The sequence below is a fragment of the Notolepis coatsorum genome, assembly GCF_963971535.1.
Source record: "Notolepis coatsorum genome assembly, chromosome: 2".
Lineage (NCBI taxonomy): Eukaryota > Metazoa > Chordata > Actinopteri > Aulopiformes > Paralepididae > Notolepis > Notolepis coatsorum.
Genome location: NC_140166.1, coordinates 94,381,396 through 94,405,405, shown reverse-complemented (window position 1 = coordinate 94,405,405; position 24,010 = coordinate 94,381,396). Strand labels below are relative to the sequence as shown.

The window sequence follows — 24,010 nt, the reverse complement described above, 5'->3', positions numbered from 1 at the left end:
GTATTGAGCTGTACTGTACTGTACCCATTCTGCAATCTGTTAATAAAATGTTCAATCAAGAATGGAGTGATTGACAGTGTCAAAGGCCTTTTGTAGGTCCAGCATGATCTGTTAATACAATTTTCAATCAATCAATCAATCAATCAATCAATCAATCAAGACCCGCGTCGCAGGCACTGCATTCCGTTCTCAGAATGGATTTGAGAGAGATCATCAGCAGGCTATATATGATATTCAGACTCTAGATCTATTTGCAGAGCCAGATGAGATGAGGCAACCTGTGCGATTGGCTCTTGACAACTAATTTTGCACGTACTGTATAGGCTACAGACAGTATGTGTGTATGCGCGCACTGCGGGAGGTGGCCAGAAGCGCGCAACTAGCCAACTACTATTATTACTACTATATTAATACAGTTTTATCCATGGCAAAGCGCTCCAGCGCTTGAATACGGCCGGGGGATCCGCTCTATACAATGCAGACCCACGGCTCTCGTATTATAATGAGCCTGCGAGGCGTGTTATTATTAGAGTTAATAATATTGTATATTGTTTCCACTGCCTTTTTATTCTATTTTTACTTCTCCACTGTACTATAATTATGTGACCTGTACCTCTATGTCTTCTACTACCTGTACCTCCCCTCCCCCCGGCCCTCCCCATGCTGCTGAATTTATATTATTTTATGAATACAACGTTTAATGTTCGCTAACGTAGAGAAACGTCAGACGTAATTCGAGATACGTCAGACGTACTTCGAGATACTTCCGTACTTTCCGCCAATCAGCGCATTGCCCTGTCACAGGAGTAATAGTCCTGTGGCAGGGCGGAAGTTCCAATCTGGACCGAGGCTCCGAGTCTGCAGCTGGACCCTATTGGATCTCGCTGTACAGCGTTATTGAGATCAATATTGAATTTTTTCGCCATGGCATTCAAAATTCATATATACACCCATGGCCGCCTAGTTATAGTTGAAAGTGGGGGTGCAAGATTCTTTTTTATTCTTTTTTTTTTATTTTATTTTTTTTACATTTAATGAACACCTGTATGTGCAATTTCCTGCAATATAGAGCCTTCAATCTTGACCAAAATAAAGCTGCTCTTTTCACTATAAAACTCAGTTTATATTGCAGTATGATAGCTATAATAATAATAACTTCACTGCGAGGGCTCTTTTAGCTAACGCTAGCTAGGCACGTATGATAGCCAATTACTATTATAATAATAATAATAATAATAACTTTCCCATCCTCCCAAAGCCCCTCCGGCCCCGTTCACATCCGCAGCGGCAGTACCAACAACAACAACAATTAATTGACGCTATCAATAGCCCCAGTGAGCGCGGCGGCTGGCTGAATGAATGAATGAAAACTTTATTTAACAGATTGCAGAATGGGTACAATACAGTACGGCTCAATACACACAATTGTTAAGGTGATGCAGACCAGAGAAAGACGTTTGTCTTGTTTACATCAGGGTCCATACTAGCCCCTTTCGTGACTGTGCTGCACCGAGTGAATCCACAGTCACTTGCTCCTCAATGGGAAACCAACCTAGATTTACCCTGAAGGACTGGTTCTGGCCGAACCGTTCGTTATACAAGTATCACAGAGACATTACAAATGTGCTCACAGTTGCACGAGGGTTTCGGACAGAGATACGGGATGGTGCGCAGGCGCTGTGATCACCCAACGGCGGAAATAATGCCGCTTTGAGCAGTTTATAAAAAAATATTAAAAATATTTATTAGCAACGCCGAGCTTTCAAACCATCCCGTATCTCTGTCCGAACATATACAGAAATAAATACAGTAAAAACATACATGACATCATGACATTTATGGCATAGGGACATACATGACATACAGGTATATACTGTAGTACTGTTACATTTGTGACATATACGATATGCAAATAATATACAGTACTGTTACCCAGAGATCCTAACAGAAAATATTATATATATATGATGGGGATGAGACTGTACATTAGGAGGAGGGGGGGGGGGTGGACATTTACGGTGGCCAGTTTCGAATTGCAGTCTCCCGTAGGTGCTCTTTAAGAGCAGTTTTGAATGTGGGCAGGGGTAAAGTGGGTTTTAGGAGTGAGGTTAAGCAGTAGTCTGACCAGTTTGTTTTGTGATGTTTGTAATCTTGTTTTTAGTGCCTTTGAGGTGCTTTGGTACCATGAGGTGCAGGCATAGTCGTAGTACCCTTGAATGAGTACTGAGAGTACCCATGATTTTTGCCATTTTGTTATCGTGAAATTGGTATTAAATTTAATTCTGATTGGCATTAAAAAGTCTTAAAGCCTTAAATCTGACTGGGCTAAACCCTGGTTATTTTCAGCCCAATTTATTCATTTCACTGCAAACCATCTGATCAATATATCACCCATACTACATAAAGCATTTACTGACGATCACATAATTATAAACGCCGCCCCCCCCCCTTTCCTCCGTGCATGATGACGCATAACGTATACGATCATATACAGTTGAATTTTTTAATATAGCGTGTCTAGGGAATAAACGGCAATCGATGCATTTAGGTCTATAACTCACGTTCTAGGAATTACTACAGGAAATGATAAAACATACTTATATTCTAGAAGGTATTTTTGTATTTTTGTATGAATGAAAAAGTATAACGTTCCTACATCCTGAACAATAGATAATCGATGTTGAATGCAGGCATTAAAGTGTTCCGTCTCAAGATGGATTTCCGTCAATTTGATTGGGGAGATCCGTCAATTTGATTCGCAGTCTAACGGAATTGACTACCTGGTATAATATGATTTGTAGATGCATACAGATTGAAACAAAATTGAGCCAATCAGAGGCGCCAAATATCATGAAAAGGGAATTTTTTCTACCGAGGCGGCGCCAAGCAGTCATCACTCAGGGACTCGAGTGGTTGCAGCTGGAGGCTATTGGGCGAGTGACATTTGCGAGGTCTGTCCGCCACATGGCAGGGTAACAAAATAGTTGTGTCCCCTGCTGTGGTTGTGAGTATAGTATATGTTTATTAGCTTAACTCCGTAGCAACATCACACAGGTGTATCTGTAGACAGTCTCCTCCCCACCGTATATATCTTTTTTCCTACCACCCACCCCCTCCTAATGTACAGTCCAGGACTTTCCAGTGAATCATAGTGTCCTTTTTTTTCATTTTCCCAGATGCACCATGCACCAAGGATCCAGCTGATTACTGCCAATCTGGAGGATTGTTCCTTATCTGCTCTTCACTTGTGCCACTGATTCATTGACCTTTTGTGGTGTGGTATGTTTTGATTTTTACTTAGTAATACACTGTATAGTTGGGATTCTGAATTAAACAGTATAATGTTCACATATATTATGGAGCCCCCAGGGGTCGGGAGAATATTGTGGAAAACAATATAAAACTGAAATGGTAAAGCTAAAAAACTGTAGACCTGACCACAACCCCCTCGGTTCAACAGCACAATATGTTGCTTTTTCCGCTTTTAAAAGTTGAAATCATCTGATGACATTGAAGGGATAGTTCAGAATTGTGGACATAAAGTTTAATTTACTACTTGGCCATTATGTTATGTTCAATGGACTGCACTTATATAGCAATAGCGCTTTTATCCAAAGCGCGTATGGCCTCTCATTCACCTATTCACACACATTCACACACCAATGGTGGCAGCTGCCATGCATATTGATCCATACATAGTGTTTAGATTGTACTTCTATAGGTTTTTAACTTTACATACTGTATTTAAACATTATATTTGAACAAACACTGCAAGCTAAAGTTTTAAATCATTTGAATCTGTTTTATACAGCACACTTGCTTCCAAAATAAAGCAGTTTTACAATCCTGATCGTTTGTTAACACTTGAAGCTTTTTGTTTCTAACAATCTGTACAATAAAAGTGTTTCTCTGCTGAACTTTGAGTTCTGTCACTTTATTGAAGGAGTTTGATTGTAATAATTGAGGAACAACCTGTGAAATAACAGTGTTTCACTGCTGAACTTTAAGTTCTGTCACTTAATTGAAGGAGTTTGATTGTAATAATTATGGGAAAACCTGTAAAATAACAGTGTTTCACTGCTGAACTTTAAGTTCTGTCACTTTATTGAAGGAGTTTGATCGTAATAATTGAGGAAAAACCTGTGAAATAACAGTGTTTCACTGCTGAACTTTAAGTTCTGTCACTTTATTGAAGGAGTTTGATCGTAATAATTTAGGAAAAATCTGTGAAATAACAGTCTTTCACTGCTGAACTTTGAGTTCTGTCACTTTATTGAAGGAGTTTGATTGTAATAATTATGGGAAAACCTGTAAAATAACAGTGTTTCACTGCTGAACTTTAAGTTCTGTCACTTTATTGAAGGAGTTTGATCGTAATAATTTAGGAAAAACCTGTGAAATAACAGTCTTTCACTGCTGAACTTTGAGTTATGTCACTTAATTGAAGGAGTTTGATTGTAATAATTATGGGAAAACCTGTAAAATAACAGTGTTTCACTGCTGAACTTTAAGTTCTGTTACTTTATTGAAGGAGTTTGATCGTAATAATTGAGGAAAAACCTGTGAAATAACAGTGTTTCACTGCTGAACTTTGAGTTCTGTCACTTAATTGAAGGAGTTTGATTGTAATAATTATGGGAAAACATGTAGAATAACAGTGTTTCACTGCTGAACTTTGAGTTCTGTCACTTAATTGAAGGAGTTTGATTGTAATAATTATGGGAAAACATGTAAAATAACAGTGTTTCACTGCTGAACTTTGAGTTCTGTCACTTAATTGAAGGAGTTTGATTGTAATAATTCTGGGAAAACATGTAAAATAACAGTGTTTCACTGCTGAACTTTGAGTTCTGTCACTTAATTGAAGGAGTTTGATTGTAATAATTCTGGGAAAACATGTAAAATAACAGTGTTTCACTGCTGAACTTTAAGTTCTGTCACTTTATTGAAGGAGTTTGATTGTAATAATTCTGGGAAAACATGTAAAATAACAGTGTTTCACTGCTGAACTTTAAGTTCTGTCACTTTATTGAAGGAGTTTGATCATAATAATTTAGGAAAAACCTGTGAAATAACAGTGTTTCACTGCTGAACTTTAAGTTCTGTCACTTTATTGAAGGAGTTTGATCGTAATAATTTAGGAAAGACCTGTGAAATAACAGTGTTTCACTGCTGAACTTTGAGTTATGTCACTTAATTGAAGGAGTTTCATCGTAAATGTAGGGAAAACTTGTGAAATAACAGTGTTTCACTGCTGAACCTAACCTGTCAATTAACAGTGATTCTCTGTTCTCGGGTTCTCAAATAATAAACAGAATTATCTGTAAATGTATTGCTTTTCCACTTTATTTTAATTAGGGTATTTCAATGTAAATTTTACACTAATTCAATGTCCCCAAACTGCCAGACTTTTACCGTTTTTCTACCGATTATTTTTTTTACAGTGTAGCCTAGCCACAAGCTAGCGGCAAACATTTAAGCACAACGTTCATTCATTTAGCCAGCATTCCCCAACAACCCTGTGTACATGCAGATATTATCGGCAGGCTGCATTAGCAGCCAGCAGCCAACGTGATACATTACATTGTGTTTATAGGTGACATAGCCAAGTTAATTTACTAATTAAGGTTACTTTACCAACAGGCGATGTGATCATGTCAGCTCTGGTTAGAATGACAATCAGCCACCATTTAAAAGGGCAGCTGTGCCAATTGCGCAAGCTCACAAGCTAAAAAACCTGTTAAATTATTTAGACCCCTTTACATGGATCTGATCCTTACATTAAATAAACCAAAAGTCTTGACAGTGCTAAAAATATACACTTTGAATGCTGTTTTGATAGGGTTAGGGTCTTTACACCTTTACACCTACCAGCACCACTACTCATGTTCACGCCCTGGTCACATTCCGCCTGGATTACTGTAACTCCCTCCTCATTGGTCTCCAAGTACCTCTATAAACTCCAACTGGTCCAGAACTCAGCCGCCAGCACTATCACTACTCCCTCCACCAACCACATCACTCCTGTTCTCCACCAACTTCACTGGCTGCCTGTTAAGTCACACACTGACTACAAAGTATTACTACTCACCTTCAAGGCCCTCCGAAACCTAGCCCCTCCTTATCTTACAGAACTTCTCCAGTCCTACACTCCCTCTCGGTCACTCAGATCCTCCTCTTCCTTCCAACTTCTTCCCCCTTTCCGTCTGACAACCATGGGATCCAGAGCCTTCTCCCGCTTGGCCCCCGCCTCTGGAATTCCCTACAACAAGACATCCGTGCAATAGACAACCTCCCCACCTTTGTTTCCCGTCTCAAAACACATCTGTTCATTCTGGCACATTCACTTTAATTTTAAGTTTATTATAACTGCTCCCCTATGTGTAACTCTGTAATATTGTGTTTGTACTGTGTGTAATTGTATTTGTTTTTAACCCTGTACGGTGACCTTGGGTGCTTAGAAAGGCGCCTTTAAATAAAATGCATTATTATTATTATTATTGGCTACATTTGAAAAAGAAACACAACATTAATTAATACGGACTGTATTGATCTATTTATGACGTGATATTAATTTCGGCTTAAGGGGTTTTAAACTGTTTAAACAGTCATTCAGAACTGCACTGTTGCATTATTTTACTCCGTCTATTCTATTTTACTAACTATTTTATTGCACTGCACTATTGTACTATTTTGCTCTGTCTACTCTATTTTGCTATTTTATTATTGTCTATTTTAGAATTGTCTATATTATGTGTGATGATCAAACATAAACAAAGAGGCCTATTGGGACGAGCCCGGTTTAGGGTAAGGGGTGTAGGGGTAGTGAATAGGATATGAACCTGGTTTAGGGTAAGGGGTGTAGGTGCAGGAAGAAATGGATAAAATGAGAGCTCCGGCTATTGACAATGCCGATGCTACATACCCTAGTTAAAGCTTTAGTTTGAAGTACTTGATTTATTTTGTAAAGGTCATTGTGGTTTGACCCCCAGATTAAACCAAACCAAATCCTTGGTTTCCTTCTCTTTGACCGCTCCAGAGTAACAACCGCTGTGTTCTGCTGAAGAGCTTTTTTTGGTGTTTGTGTGCAGCAGAGTGATTGATCATAGGCAGGGAGGGGACAGCGGTGAGGGAGGAGCCCCGGAGATACAAATCACAGTTGATGGAGGGCGCATAGATAATTGCTTGCCAGGCCTTATAGACATGAGGAGCCATTATCTTCAAGAGATAAACCAGAGGGCAGGACGCAATGATAACAATGTTGGCTGTCCACAGATGGGTTGCAAAATCACCCCTTTACCCCCCCCCCCCCCCCCCATCCTTTCTTTACCCCCCCCCCCCCCCATCCCTTGTTTTACCACCCCTCCCCCAACACACAAACAAAACACACACAAATAAAGCACACACACAAATAACACACACACACACACCAACAAAACACACTCACACACACACACACACACAAGCAAAACAGACAACTAAAACACACACTCACAAACAAAACACCTGCACACAAACAAAACACACACGCACAACTAAAACACACACGCAATCAAAACACACACTCAAACAAAACACACATTCAAACAAAACACACACACACACACACACAACTAAAACACAGACAGAACTAAAACGCACACACAATTAAAACATACACACACAAACAAAACACACGCACACACAACTAAAACACAGACATAAACAAAAGACACACACACACAAAAACAGGGGTGACAGTTGCTCAGAAGGTAGAGCAATCGTCTGGTAATCAGATGGTTCCCGGTTAAATTCTGGCTCCTCCCGGCAGCGTGTCGAAGTGTCCTTGAGCAAAGACACTTAACCCCTAACTGCTCCTGATGAGCACGTTGGCACCTTGCATGGTTGCCTCTGCCATCGGTGAGTGAATGTGTCAATGTGAGGCATAAGTTGTAAAGTGCTTTGGATAAAAGAGACAATATAAATGCAGTCCATTTACCAGAAACACACACGCACACACTCTCCTGTTGTTACCACCCCAGGGCGAGGTGGGGAGGTTAAGTGGATTGAAAGTTAGGTGGATTGCTTGTCTTTATATACTGCGACCTGGCCTGATTTCATAAGCCTGTCTGTCGCAGCATCCGTCTATGAATAGACTGTACTGTAGGTGTCCGAGGTGATGCCCGATCAATACCCTACAAAAGCACGGCGGAGGACCATTGACCATTGACATTCTACCAGGTTGTCTGCCTCAGTTCTCTCCCCCTCTCAGTCTCAACCCCTCCATTTCTCCTCCTGGAGACTCCTCTCGTACCCTTCTCTCTCTCCTCCACACTTTTTAAGAAGGCGTGTTCCCCTTCACTCAGCAGTTTCAAAGATAAAGAGAAAGTCTATGCTCGTCTGACACACAAATGGCCGGTCTTGATTAAATTGCCTGATGCCACGCCAAATGTGTTGCGCTGTTGCCAGGGTGACCAAGCTGACCTTGCTTGTTGCACTATGCATCAGGAGGTGCAGAGAAGACATTTACTATACATTACTTCACCCACTACTGAAGGACATGATGTGAAGGAGCGATTTCACCGTCAACTTAGGCTACTTTCAGACTGCAGGCAAAAGTGGCCCAATGTTTTGCTCATACAGATGCAGCTCTTAGGACTCTGAGCTCTGCTCTGCTACTGCAGTAATCATGCACCATTAACCTTGCAGTGCTGTTAACGAGGCGTTAATGACTATTACGTTACCATTGATAATTAGAAGGCTCGATGTCTGGTCAATGTAACATAATAAGGAGACGGTAGCCAAAGTCCAACAAAATATATTTAATTAATAGTTACCATGGTTTTGGTGAATAGGAAGGAATATAAAAAATAATGACAAACAAGACCACAGACGGCACAGACAGGATCAGCATCAGACACAGGGTAAGACAGAACACTTATACATGAGGGAATGATGAGACGAGACACACCTGGGTTGATTACAAATGGGTACACCTGGAAGGGAAACGATAAGGACTACAAAACCAGGACAGGGAACTACAGCTAGACATAACACATCACACTGGGAACGCCTGATCAAGGCACACACAGACCCCACACATAACAACGACACTGCGCCCTTGCAGTAGAGGTGCGATTTTTAAGAGCTGGATCTGTATGTTCAGATCTGGGAGGGGGGGGTCATAAGTGTGTGAACAACACAAATCACACGACATCTAATCTTTTCAATTCTGATTTGGGACACATTCTGCTGGATGGTGGTTGGGTTGGAGAAGGCTGGTTCTGATGGATGGTGGTTGGGTTGGAGAAGGCTGGTTCTGATGGATGGTGGTTGGGTTGGAGAAGGCTGGTTCTGCTGGATGGTGGTTGGGTTGGAGAAGGCTGGTTCTGATGGATGGTGGTTGGTTTGGAGAAGGCTGGTTCTGATGGTAGAGGCGTTCAGGACCGTACATTGTGACGTGTAGAGACGAGGCATTGTGTAGCAGCACGTCTGTCATTCATCATTCCTTCCGTGTTTATATTACAGAGGCACAGCAGAATGAGGGAGAGGGGCAGGCAAACAGCATAACCATCCAATAACATACAGTCAATGAGCCGCTACTCCTCCCCTATTAGGTCAAGTTCATTATCCATGCCGCTGCTCAAGGCCAATGTCAATGTTCTCATTAGAAAACACACAGTAAAAAACACAAAACAAAATACTGTCATTCCTGTGACAATGATTCAGGCCAGGATCCACTAAGAATGGATTGTGCAGTGGGAATTGCACCCTTACCTGCGCAGGGTTTACAGGTGGATTCTGCTCCGTCTTTGCGAGCTATCCACTAAGGACATTGGGTCTCATTCCCCAATATTTTCCAAAGAGTTCTCTTGGAAGACTTATCTTGGAACCGACAGAATCAATGACAAGTTCACTCTGAGTCCTCAACACGCTGGTAATATGTCTTAAGTGTCTCAAACTTTCGCACCTGAGATATCTGCGTTGGGGAATGGCACCATGTCTCAAACGCGATTGCGCGTCCCCGTTCAGGTAATTTGCATACAAAACAACGGCTCCAGAGCTCCTTATAAGGCAACTAATGATGCAGCCGTGGGAAAATGGATGCGGAAGCGTTTTGCGATCCATCAAAATTAGATTAGATTAATAGTATTGGGTCTCATTCCCGAAATTTTTTCAAAGATATATTCTGGAAGACTTATCTTGGAACCACTGAGACATAATCTATGACAAGTACACTCTGAGTCCTGAACGTGCTGGAGATATGTCTTAAGTGGCTGAAACGGTCGCAGAAATTATATGATCTGATATCTGCTTGGAGAATGGCATTATGTCGTAAACTCCAAAGCGCGTTCCCGTTCAGCTCATTTGCATACAAACCACGCCCCCGACAGTCCTTATAAAGCAACTGTTGACGCAGCTGTGTGAAATGGAATGGCGGAAGTGCTTTGAGAGCCGCGTGATTACGAAACCTAGCGTCAGTCAGTGCCAATCAGAGAGCGTCTCCGAGAAATGCGGCTAGGTTTCATAATCACGCTTGCGCCCATCAAAACTAGATTAGATTAATGTATTGGCATCATATACAGCTCGCGGTACACACCTGCCGCAGCGCGCGCGCACACACACACGCGCGCGCAGTACTGTATATGAATGAATGAATGACATATAATATATATATATAGCCTACGGGCCGGCGGGCTTAATGAATGAAGCAGTATGGCTTATTATTCCATAAGCCTATAGGCTACTGTTCATTCGTAGGCGCACACAAGACTTATTATGGAATATCAATGCAGTCTATTTCCACCGATTATTATATTATTATATTATTATAATTTTTTTTTATTATAAATGTTTTCCTCTGTAAAAAAAATGTCAGTGAATAGTTTTTTCTTAAAAAATTGCCAAAATTGACCGCTCTGAGCAGGCCTGCACTGCAGTAATTATTCGTGCAGAATATTCTGCACAGGTTGACCAGGGTTAAATAAATAATAAATAACAGCCAATCAAAATAGGCTATTAATGTCATCTAAGCACGGTCTGTGCAGTTAAACTCTTGCCATTGAATGGAGGATTGATTGATTGATTGATTGACAGCCCTTGACATCCAATACACGGAGGTTGAATGATTGACAACCTTCAAAATCCAATCAGAGTATGGCTCCTACGTCTGCAGCTCTGTAGCTACACAGCTGTTTCTCCCCTCGCGGGATTGATTGATTGATTGATTGAACATTTTATTAACAGAGCACTGAGAGCAGCCACGTTCGTATCTAACATTTGGCACTTTAATAGCAACTTATTTTTCACCGCGGGACATTTACTGAGGACCAGCACAACACACCTGTTATGATTTAACAAGTCTATCTGTCCAGGAGGATTACAACATTATTGCAGGTATAAGCAGGCAGCCTAGCAGTTTCTAGCTTGGATGATAATAACTACTAATGTTATCACGCTAGCTTGGATGCTAACTAACATAATTAAGCTTGTCATGGTTCATGGTGAGCTGTTTGTGTTATAACGAGACAGGAAATGAATGAATGAATGAAAACTTTATTTGGGTGAATCGCTTGGGTGACTGTCTGAGTGACCACCTGTCGGGAGTCAGAGTCCCGAAAATGGAACGTGTGTCACGCATCAACAGAATAGTGGATTTCGACAGCATCCTCATGCAAATGAAGGATCGATTAGATCACAAAAGACTGCTGTTTGATGATATATATATATTTTTTTTAATCTCAGTTGTTGTAAAACGAAAGCCTGCAGTGCTTAGCCTGGACCAGCCGAATTGTAGTAGTTTAACTTCACTCGGGAGACAAAAGCCAAACATCAATTTGATGCATCAAGCTGGCTCGCGATGCACTATTGTTTACATTTCCCATGGGATTAATGCACGCGGCTCGAGTCGGACTCGTCACATGGAGAAGCTGCACTATTCAACGATAGATGAGATCGATCGAGATACCGTCTTTATGGGTAAGTGTCTTCTTGGCTTTAGAATGTCAGTTTGTGTAACGTTACTGTAACCGAATTGAAACCGCATCATAACTCCTACATTGACCATGTCACTTTTCAAAAGGCATGAATGAATGAAAACTTTATTTAACAGATTGCAGAATGGGTACAATATACAGTACGGCTCAATACACATAATCATTAAGGAGATGCAGACCAGATAAAGACTTTCGTCTTGTTTACATCAGGGTCCCCCATTTTCAATTCATAGTGAAATGTATCTTGTGTTATTAGGAGCCCTGCTAAAGTTGGTAGCTAACGTTATATTGATAATGTTTCAATATTATCAGGTTGATATTATTAGGTTGATAATGTTGGTGTCAGTGTTTCAGATAGCAAGGTGGAGATCTTTGTTAACTAGTAGAGCTTTGGTTGAGAGAGATTACAGTGCTGTCTCTTAAACAAGTATTGAGTCTGTTGTGTTGTGCGTATTGTATGGGAGGGATAATGATGACTGTGTGTAACTAGGACTAGGAGGGATATGAGGACTGTGTGTATGTGGCACTGAATTGATGTAAACAAGACGAAAGTCTTTCTCTGGTCTGCATCCCCTTAACAATTGTGTGTATTGAGCCGTACTGTATTGTACCCATTCTGAAATCTGTTAAATACAGTTTTCATTCATTCATCATTCATTCATTCATTCATTCATTCATTCATTCATTCATTCATTCATTCATTCATTCATTCATTCATTCATTCATGTGTAGAAAGAAGAACTATAACATTCTCATTATCAAAGACCACAGTCTTAAACACATGCACACACAAAAGATACATGGACTATTGTTATTGGACACAAGCCACACACATGGACCCTGCACTGCACCATAACACACCTGTGATTATAGTATGCTTGTTATTACACACACACACACACACACACACACACACACACACACACACACACACACACACACACACACACACACACACACACACACACACACACACACACACACACACACACACACACACACACACACACACACACTCTCTCTCTCTCATTCAGTTCTGTTGTGTTAATATAAACCCGCCGTGGTCTCTCTCTGTCTCTCTCTCTCATTCAGTTTTGTTGTGTTAATATAAACCCGCCGTGGTCTCTCTCTGTCTCTCTCTCTCATTCATTCATTCATTCATTCATTCATTCATTCATTCATTCATTAATTCATTCATTCATTCATTCATTCATTCATTCATTCATTCATTCATTCATTCATTCATTCATTCATTCATTGTCCTTGTGTTACATAAAACCCATCTGTGGCCTCGTGCAGAGGAAGGTGGTAAATACATGTTAGATATTCCAATGTACAGTTTTGCATACCATTGACTCAGAATGGTCTGTGTTATTGAAATCGTCACAGCAGTATAGTTTGTTTATACTTCAGTATGACAAGTATGATATTTAAACATGGTCCCCAAAATGAATGGAAGCGAATGAGGAGCCTGACACCTGGGAGGAATGGGGGTGTTGCAGCGTTGGGGATGTTTAAAAAATATTATTTAATATATAATATAATATAATAATTTGTGCTTCACCTAAAAATTTGGTCAGCAGCCTCCACTGTTATATAGCCATATTTTTCACAGCCAGACTTGAAGCAAATCACGGCACTTTGTGAAGGCTATCTCGGCCTGTCTAATCCTCATGGACCCGACGACACGTTATAAATAACGTTTATTCTGGACCATATATGTGGTGGTGGTACAATTGGAACGTGAGTGCAGTCAATAATGATAATAATATATAGCACCTTTCATACACGGATTGCAGTTCAAAGTGCTTTATATAATGAATACATGTTAAAACAAGTAGCAAATAAAAGTTGCATCATGATGCAAAATCTAAATCAATCAATCCATAACACCGACAACATTAATAAATACGATTGCATGGGATCTCTGGGTGGCTGCTCAATATCATCCTTGATTTCATCCAGAGTGATATTCTCCTTTGAAATATTCTTTCACGGTCACGCCTGGCATTACGATGCCTGCGTCTGGCAACAATTACTGTTGCCATGATCACCTGTGACGCTGGCAGTGACGCTGGCATGATGCCTCTTTATAGCGCTTAGGGATCTGCTCTTATTTAACACCATGTCTGTGAAGACGGTAGGTGCGTAGCATTAATTGCTCTGTGCAATTGGCGCGGGCTGTTGTGGATACCGAGCAGATTTCGACGAGGTTCATTTGCATAGAAAGGGGACAAAACAACCCATATTACCTCATTAATATGCGCCAATTTAACCAGATGCAATGCTGACGGAACACATGCGCCACCTCATTTTACCCATTGCGCGTCCTTTGTGGATACTAAACAGAGTTTCAGAGCAATATGCACCGGCTTTCCGTCTGATAAAGCCGCACAAACCCTTTGTGGATCCCGCCCTCAGTGTTTCATATTGATCGTGGGTCTTTGTGTGGTCAGCCCCCCCCTCACCCCAGACTTCAGTAGCAATCAGACATTTTATTGACTTGAACCAGTTTCGGCCGTCTTTGGGTTTTAGGATGTGAGACAATTCACCCTCAGAGTATTTTCTCTTGGCGTTTTGAATCACGCATGCTGCCTTATAGACGCAAACCTTTGTACTCCCCTCTGTCTTCTGCTTTCAAGGCTTGCTGCCTGAGAATAATGAGCTGTGTAATTTGTGAAGTCATCTAATGGGCATTGTGTGGCACCGAATCTGAGTGAGGATTTCATAAAAAGTGTCTTTTCTTACTTCCTGCCGCACTTCTCTTGTTTCACATACAGTACAGCGTGTTCAGTTGGAGATTCAGTGGTTCAGCAAGGCAGACACACTTGTCTTGATGGTCTGTGTTACGGACTGTGTCCTTATGTGTATATATATGGGGGTTATGTATGTTATCTGTTGTGTATGTGTATATAGGCATGTTTTGGTTGTTCTGTTTTTGTCTCCCTCCTGTGTAACATATCCCATTCTCAGGTGTCTCCCAGTTGCAGCACCAGCAGCCAGCTGGTCAATCAGCAACTCACCCCAGTGCAACGGCAGCTGAAGTTGATCTGCAATCAACATCCACTCTCCCTTTATATATCCCATTTTGTGCAGTGTTAGTTAGCTCTTTTGGCTCATTGTGGTGGTGGGTGTCTCTCTGTGTCTTTGGTGATAATTATGTGTGTTGTTAGTTATATAGAGCAGTGGCTCTTCAGAGGTAAAAGCTCTGGTTCTTAGGTATATAGAGCAGTGGCTCTTCAGAGGTAAAAGCTCTGGTTCTTAGGTATATAGAGCAGTGGCTCTTCAGACGTAAAAGCTCTGGTTCTTAGGTATATAGAGCAGTGGCTCTTCAGAGGTAAAAGCTCTGGTTCTTAGGTACATTTGGTAGAGCTGCTGAAAGATCTGGTTCACTTCATTGTGTTTTGGTGTTCTTTAGTTTGCTGTACATTTCTGTATTAACCATTTGCATATTTGTTTCCCTTGTGTCACCCAGCCTATGGTGATTGCTTTTCTTTGTATTAATCTTTTGTTTCGCACACAGGGACATTGAGGACAGGAAGATACCCTGGGGTCTACATTTTGCATCACATAGGTGACAGCACCACCACCTGTACTTTTGGGCGTTCAGCGCCTATAAAGGGGGGTGGGTTTTCATTTCCTTTTACTATTTTATTTGGTGCCACTAGGTAGTCCTCCTTGCTCTCTGTGTTGCTGTGTTTTGGTTCTTTTTGTGAAATAAATACTATTTAGCAAATTGTTTCATGGTTTTGCGTCACTGCACCCTCACCTAACGTGTCTGTGGCGACGGCGTTGTGTTGCGTCCCCTTACTGGGGTGCGTAACAGTCTGTTTGACCAGCTGTCCATGCGATTGTTTAACGATTCTATCCTTCGATCGGTGAATATTAGGCTACGTTCACACTGCAACCCTTAGTGCTCAATTATGATATATTGCTCGGATCAGATTTTCTTTTTTTGGATGTTCACAATATTTGTTAAATGTGGCCAATATCAGATTCCAGTGTGAACTGGTCACACTCCTGAATTGACCCGCATGCACAAATGAACAATAGCGAATGATAGAATTCTGAGAGAAAGCACAGCTCAAAGGGTCAATAGTGCCTAACCTGGTCCTTCATCAGAGTTCACCTCTCGATCCAGGAGATCGGTTAAAAGGTCAGAAGGAGCATCTGTCCCTCATTGAGTGTTGTCGCGTTTATCTGATAATCATCAATAATGAAATGTAGAATTCATCTTTCAGAGGTTTATTCAAAAGTGAACAAGCAAAGCAACAAACAGGAAAAATAATACGTTGCGAGGGAAAAGTAAATTTACAATATATAGAGTTATAGACGAATATAGATCGATAGATAGATAGATTAGATAGATAGATATGGTAGATTTATAGATATTTTTACATTAGCAAAAAACAGCCAAAGTCTGACAGTTTCCTCCCTCTATTGTTCTCCATCTAATCCGAGACGCTGAACCCCTCTCTGCCGAGGGTGAGTAATCCTGCAAGGATTAACAAATATGCAATATGCTCTCTGCGCGCCCACCGCGTTAAGAATACATTTCATAAACCTGTGTGTATCGGATTAAATATTTCCCGAGCCCTGTGGTGCAATAATAGAGAATGAAAGCAAGTCAATAATGGAAGTCATGAACTTTTGATGTAAGCTTTTGCATTCACTTTCATTACTTTTTTACTCCTAGCTATTTTTGAGTAAAGGCTTTGGTGGAGTTCGACTAAACAGAGGCACAAAAACCTGCAGCTTTGCATGACATTTAGAAGAGAGGGAAAAAAGCCTTTCAAAATAGCATCTGAGCGCCAGGCAATCATCCGGATGTACGTTGAAAATTTGGATTTAGACCCCCACAAAGAACTCAACGGCAATGTCATATCAGTCACCTAATATAACGGATTAACGTGAATGCATATTTCTTTGTGTGACATCCACCTTGCGCCTCGAATGTCATTGTGCATCTTGTATAATGTATGTCACATCATAACACGGCTGCTAAAGCTGATGTGAAAGAGGAGATGTTTCTATGTTTCTCTCCCATTTCTGACCCTGAAACGATTTAGTAAAACCCCTCTATTCAGTCTATTGCTAACTGGGAATAGTTTTCCCTTTAAATGAGGATACTCTTTTTCTTTCTCTCTCTTACCCCCCCCCCCTCTCTCTCTCTCTCTCTCTCTCTCTCTCTCTCTCTCTCTCTCTCTCTCTCTCTCTCTCTCTCTCTCTCTCTGTCTATCTTTCTCTCTAAGAGCGCATTGTGCAGCTGAGGTTGTTCTACAGGCTTTTGACAAGGCCTATCGGTCTTTGTCAGTTACGTGTGTGTATCAGCGTTGATGTCACCCAGGCGACATCTTCTGAGTGTAGCTGCAGTGAGCGGCACAGTAAACAACACAACACAAGAGATTTCCAGGGAGTCATCCAACCCATTCAACTGTCAAACTGGAGAAAAACAAGAGAATACAACGCCGAGACAGACTCAGCGAGGATGCCAGGCACTGTTATTTGGCTAAATTGTCATCTATTAACAATGTCAATCTGTACGACCCGACGGCAGAAAGTGGGAGTTCTGACCCTGCATTGCTGCCTCCGACCTCGTACTTGATCTCACAGACGGTTTTGTTTCCAGGATGAGTGTAAATCCCGTCAAGTGATTTTGTTGAAAGATGAAAAAAGACTTTAACCTGTTAAGCCTTAAGGTCCCCCTAGAGGGGGACCCTGCTTTTCTTTATCATAAATCGATCAATAGAGACCGTATTAGATCCCCAATTATCATATCATGGGGTATCATTGGAAAGCCACACTCATTGGCTACAAGGCTGTGCAAAGGTTTTCGAGATTGCCAAATGATTGACGGAGCTATAACCCCGGGAGTCGGGGGTGGTAATGTGTACTTTTGTGTACTTTGGGGCACACCTCACATATCGGCATGTAACTCGAGAACCGCTGAACGGATTTTGTCACCTGAAAGGGCAATCGACAGGCAACAAATAGGGCTTTAATTATATCTATATATTGTATTAAAAGAAATGCACATCCGAGCCACTAGAGGTCGGCAAAGAATCGTCCACATATGGGCCCTTGGATGTTAAGAGGTCAAAGTTTTTAAATATTTTTTTTTGTAGCCAAGAGTAAAGACCATAACCCTATCAAAAACAGTAGTCAAAGTGTATATTTTCATTTTTACCGATGTTTTTATGTTTTATCGTAAATACAAATTTATCGGAAAATGCTAATTATCGTAAAAACCGCAAGAAATGACTAAATCCAGATTCAACCCTGCCATTGGAAAGAGGAGCATTTTCCCTATCCATAGATGTATGATTTGGCCATAATAAGGTCAAGGTCAAGTTCAAGGTCAAATATGAATTTATAATTAAAGTCGATTATCATTAATTACTGTATCTACAAATCCTTCTGTTTAATCATCTTCCTGCGGTTTATTTGCTTAGATTTTACACATGATCTCAATAAGGTGGTGAATGAGCTCAGTGAGCATTTCCTCCTACCCGTATACATTTTTGATCATCATCATCAAAATCATAAATCATAATTAATCATAATTAATTTATTCATTACAATTTACAATTTACAGACACAGTATTTCTGACACTGGAAATACATACCCCCAGGTCCCTAGATGTTCCTAGATACCAAGAACATGTAAATTGACCTTGCAGAAGTGGAGCAATCTTCCATTTACTTAGGCATGTACCTTTAGGCAAAAACTGTCTACAGATGAACAGTCCTCCCCTTGGAAAGTTTGAGCGTCAAACACTTACGTGCTGCATTCTGGTGTGTTTTTATGAGAGGCACGTCTACAAGGTTGAGATGGTACAGTATGGTCCTGTAGGGGTGTCTGAAATTGTTGGTTAATATATAGTTATAGGTAAGAAGGATATTTCAATGTTTTGACCCCCTTGTTTTTTTACCTCTTGGGTAGAGGGTTGTCTTTCATATTAAGCAGTGGCTGGTGTGAGCTGGGTAGTGTAGTTTTATGAAATGTCTACGTCCATCGAAAGCCCTGGGTCTCCTCTGTGACGTGAAATAAATCTCAACCCGGTACCGGGGCGATCATGCTTAAGGGGTTAAGCAAAAAACAAGCAACATTTTGCTACATTTTGCAAAGGATTTAACACTGTTATAAAGTGTTGTCCCCTGTCTATCTCTGTCCTGTCTACGGCTCTTGCACTCGCAACGCCTGAGCGACACGCCACTCAAGCTCTGGGCCATCATCGAATCATCAGGGCTACATCCTCAGTTCACTGCACATGTATGGCCGGCGTAGCGGAGACGGGCACACATGTTGCATATATGCTGTTCCAATTGGAGGCGGTAGTCTGAAGCAGGGAGACAATAACAGGGACCGGCCCAACCTGCATACTGGATGATACTGAGCTACAGCACAAAGGATAGGAGCAGCAGAGTCAGGACACAGAACAGCAACAGCAGAAAGATAGTCTCTTAATAGACTCCCGAGTGGCGAGGTAGAGAGCACGCCCGCTCTAAGGGCTTCATCAAACACCTGCAAGTTCGGTGTTGCTACGGGTGCAGAATTTATGTTCCAGCAGGAAATCAGAAAAGAACACAGCAAACCTCCAACACGGTACCAGAGACGTGCGAGAAGAGGAAAACAGCCGAGAAGCTGAGGCGCCTTTGTCACGGACGAGACAAGTGCGGAGGAGACGGTAGCCTGTGACAACCGACATTGAACAATTGTGCGGTTTCATCTAAGCTGTGTGGGGGTAGAGCAGCAGGCACCTGTGGAAGAAAACGGCTGCTGGATCCGTTCTCATTGTTCCACCCACTCCCAAGCCACCGCCTAGTGATGGTTCCTGTATGCATAGTAGTCCTTCACTCTAGTACAGCATCCATTGTTTTTTCTAAAAGCACATTACTATATTCAGATCAATTCAATCTTTATTTAATTCTTCAAGGATCATTGAGCCTCATGCATGAAGCGATATAAGAACAGATTTCGTTCTTAACTAGCATTTCTTCTTATTTTGTTCTTACCTGGGTTTCAGCAATGTTTTCTTATTGTTGCTTTTCTCTCAGGCAAGACCAAATTCTAAGAGTGGTCGAGAGCACTCTTAACCAAGCGTTCCGGCATGTCACAAATCGGAAGAAGAGAGTAAGCCATTTTGATGCAACACTGACCTCTGTGATGTTACACGTTTATACAATTTTTTTTAAATGTTTATTAGCAACGCCAAGCTTTCAAAACATCCCGTATTTTTGTCCGAAACCCTCGTGCAACTTGTATAATGAACGGTTCGGCCAGAACCAGTCCTTCATGCTCAACATTGCTTGGTTTGCTATTGAGGAGCAAGTGACTGTGGTTTCACATGGCCAAACCTTGTTGGTGTGCGTCACAGTCACGAAAGGGGCTAGGTAAGAACAGATTTGGACTTTAAGAATGGCTTGATGAATGTGACAGTGGCTTTTCTTATTGTTCTCTTAACAGACAGGTAAGCAAGTGTAGCGGGGAAGCCCGTGGGTATGTCCACAGTCATGGAAACAGGTGTGTTGACGTGTGACTGTGGCAGTGCGGGCTGGTAAGTTAAACTCACTTCCTCATAACAGGGTTAACAGACGCATAGGTACGGTAGTTAGGAGTGAATTCACTTCTTAGTGCAGCGGCCTGTGTCATTGCCCGCGGACGCGGGAGCCCCCTGTTCGACTCCCCCTCGGGATATTCTCATTTAACATCAAACACAACGCAGACCCAGTATGATCCGTCACAGTGGTGCCCAGTGACCCGGATGTCCTGAGGGGCGTGAGTTTAGGGAGGTGAGTGTAACGGGGAAGCCCGTGGGTATGTCCACAGTCACGGAAACAGGTGTGTTGACGAGTGACTGTGGCAGTGCGAACTGGTAAGTTAAACTCACTTCCTCATAACAGGGTTAACAGACGCATAGGTACGGTAGTTAGGAGTGAATTCACTTCTTAGTGCAGCGGCCTGTGTCGTCGCCCGCGGACGCGGGAGCCCCCTGTTCGACTCCCCCTCGGGACATTCTCATTTAACATCAAACACAACGCAGACCAGTATGATCCGTCACACAAGAATATAAGAAAAATAATAAGAGAGTATTGTTGAATTGAGAGCAAGCTCTCATTCACTATGACGTCGAGAAATGTGCCCACACATACATCTGAGGGCAAGTAGAATATTACTGTTTATCCAAGTTTCAATTTAATTTTATGTTTGCTGTAAAACATGGGATATACACAGGGGTGCGTTGCTCATGGGACGGGGTTGCACGCCGAGCAACCAGCTTTTGTGAGCAGAAGCGCATGCACGCACATGCACGGATGTGCACTCAAGAACGCGCTGCACTCGACTCGTCGCATGTACCTGGCTACCTTGCATAAGCATAACAATAGCGCATGGAGCGGCTGGGTGGCGTAGCAGACATTGCGCTCGTCACCAATGCAAGAGACACCGGGTTCGACTCCGGCTGTCGGCGTTGCCTCCGGCTTGGGCCGGCCGTCATACTAACTCAATTGGCAGAGTTAGCGGGTGGAAGTCGATGGGTGGTAATCTGGACGTTGTGGACAGTGACTGCTACAGGTCGGTTGGGGGACGCCTGCACAGCAGAGACAGGAAAATGGCGGGGGTAGTGTGAGCCTCCCACACGTTACACCTCGCCAAATGAGAGTCCGCGCTGGCAGGTGAAAAGATGTGACAGGCTGCCTCCACATGTATCGGAGGGGACATGTGATGCAAGGCTTCTATCCTCCCTACAACCGACCAGTGGGGGGCATATGCGAGCAACGTTCGAGACAGGGGAGGGGAGAATTGGCACGGCTAAATTGGGATGGGAGTAAAATAGAAAAAGAGGAGAAAAAAGTGGATAAAAAAAAAACAATAGCTAGCGCATGGAATGCAACCCATTTCATGGCAATCACATTTACAGGTTTGGTGTGAACGGTGCTCTGCCTGAGTCAGACCATCGTTCACACCAAACCTGAGGGGAGGGGGCAGGGAGCTCTGTGTCTATTTCATCCTATCCAACCATCCACTACACTACACAGTAAAATACCCGTATGCACAAAAGTCATTCCATGCAGCACTCCAGAATGTGAAAGGGGATTCAACGCCATGAATCAAATTATCAACCCAACCCGCTCAAATGTAACTACAATTACATTTAAAACATTGTTTGTTTTTCCACCATATCTGTTGACAATATAATTTCTTTATATATTGAAGGCTACATCCTGTGTGCACACGAGGGAATATTTATGCGCGTGCGCGCATGCACGTGACGTCAATAAACCACAGTGCAACCAGCTTTGAAATCACCAACGCACCCCTGGATATACATGTAAGAAAGGGGTATACTTTGTCAGTATTTATTTACCATGTGCAGATAATGTACAGATACTTGAAAATTCTTTTCAGAAAATGTACCTAAAAGTACATACCCAAGTAAATGGAAGATTGCTCCACTTCTACAAGTTCCATTTGCATGTTCTTGGTATCTAGGGACATCTGTGGACCTCAGGGAATGTATTAAATATTGTGTCTGTTACTATATGCTTCAGTAAATTGTAATGAACCAAAGGAGAATATAAATTATTATTATTATTAGTTATTTTTTCCATCTTTGACGGTGAATAACACCATGTTAACATTAACCAAAAGTGATATTTATTAAATAATTATTAGTAAGCTATACCTGTTAAGCCTTAAAGGAAAACTCCAACATTTTGGGAAATTAGCTTATTTAACATCTTCCCTGGAGTTAGACAAGAAGATACATACTTTTTTTGTCTCTGTGCGTGCATTTTAGCTTTGGGAATAGACGCTCCGTTAGCATAGCTTAGCTTCATCACTGGAAGTGAGTAGGGGCCGGAGCCTTACAGTGCCTTACAGTGTATTGCAAGGTCTGACATTGACCAAACTTGATATGCATGACCTTGGTGGGCTCTAGGTCAACTCCTGAAAAGGGGGTCAATGTCAGACTTTGCAATCAAAAGTTAGGGGGCTAATAACCCTTGCCATAATTTCAGTGTGCCCCCTAACTTTTGATTGCAAGGTCTGACATTGACCCCCTTTTCAGGAGTTGACCTAGAGCCCACCAAGGTCATGCATATCAAGTTTGGTCAATGTCAGACCTTGCAATACACTGTAAGGCACTGTAAGGCTCCGGCCCCTACTCACTTCCAGTGATGAAGCTAAGCTATGCTAACGGAGCGTCTATTCCCAAAGCTAAAATGCACGCACAGAGACAAAAAAGGTATGTATCTTCTTGTCTAACTCCAGGGAAGATGTTAAATAAGCTAATTTCCCAAAATGTTGGAGTTCCCCTTTAAGGCGAGACACCCCAGGTGAATAGGCAAATATACCCTTTTTGTTGATTTTGAGATTTTGTTATATTTTGCTTCCTAAACATGTCTTCTATGAAACTAGTGACAATAAAACGTCAATAACACACATTTAGTTGTTTATTTTACTTCATTTTGCCTTATTGCATCCATAAATGTGAACATAGTTAATGGGGAAGTGCCTCATTTGCATATATAAACATAAATTTCAGAAAACTTGCAATATATTTTTTCTTAGTTTATACATAACAAACTGGGAAAGTTTCATAGTGATATCTATTTAAATATGTTTTGCCTATTAGGGGGTACTACACTGTACTACACTGTTTGTAGCCTGTGTGTAGTTCTGTTCAGTTCAATAACATCATTATTATTATTATTATTATTATTATTATTATTATTATTATTATTATTATTATTATTATTATTATTATTATTATTCAGTTATCAGGCATGTGTTTAGGTTGTCAATTACTAATGGTTTGATTAGGTATTGTGTTTGTAAATATCTCACGTAGAATGCAATCAGCTCACAGTAGTCTCTGGGTGGGGAGCGGTGGAGCCGCAGACCTGGGGGGGGTCTGGGCTCCTGAATAACCCTATGTTCGCCCTTATATCCTATAATTTCTAGCTAATAATAGCACATTTTACTAATATAGTTGGTCCAATCCGGCGTCTTCTTGTGGGGGGTTGGTTCTTGT

The 24,010-nt window shown here is 41.6% G+C and overlaps 1 long non-coding RNA gene across 1 annotated transcript in view; it reads left to right on the top strand.

Annotated features, from left to right (window-relative positions):
• Positions 1–3,454, top strand: part of LOC311248980 — a 17,811-nt gene extending 14,357 nt beyond the window's left edge. The window contains exon 7 of the long non-coding RNA XR_014620982.1: positions 3,177–3,454. This is a non-coding gene — a long non-coding RNA (uncharacterized lncRNA). The remainder of the gene's footprint in view (positions 1–3,176) is intronic.
• The last annotated feature ends 20,556 nt before the right edge of the window (positions 3,455–24,010 follow it).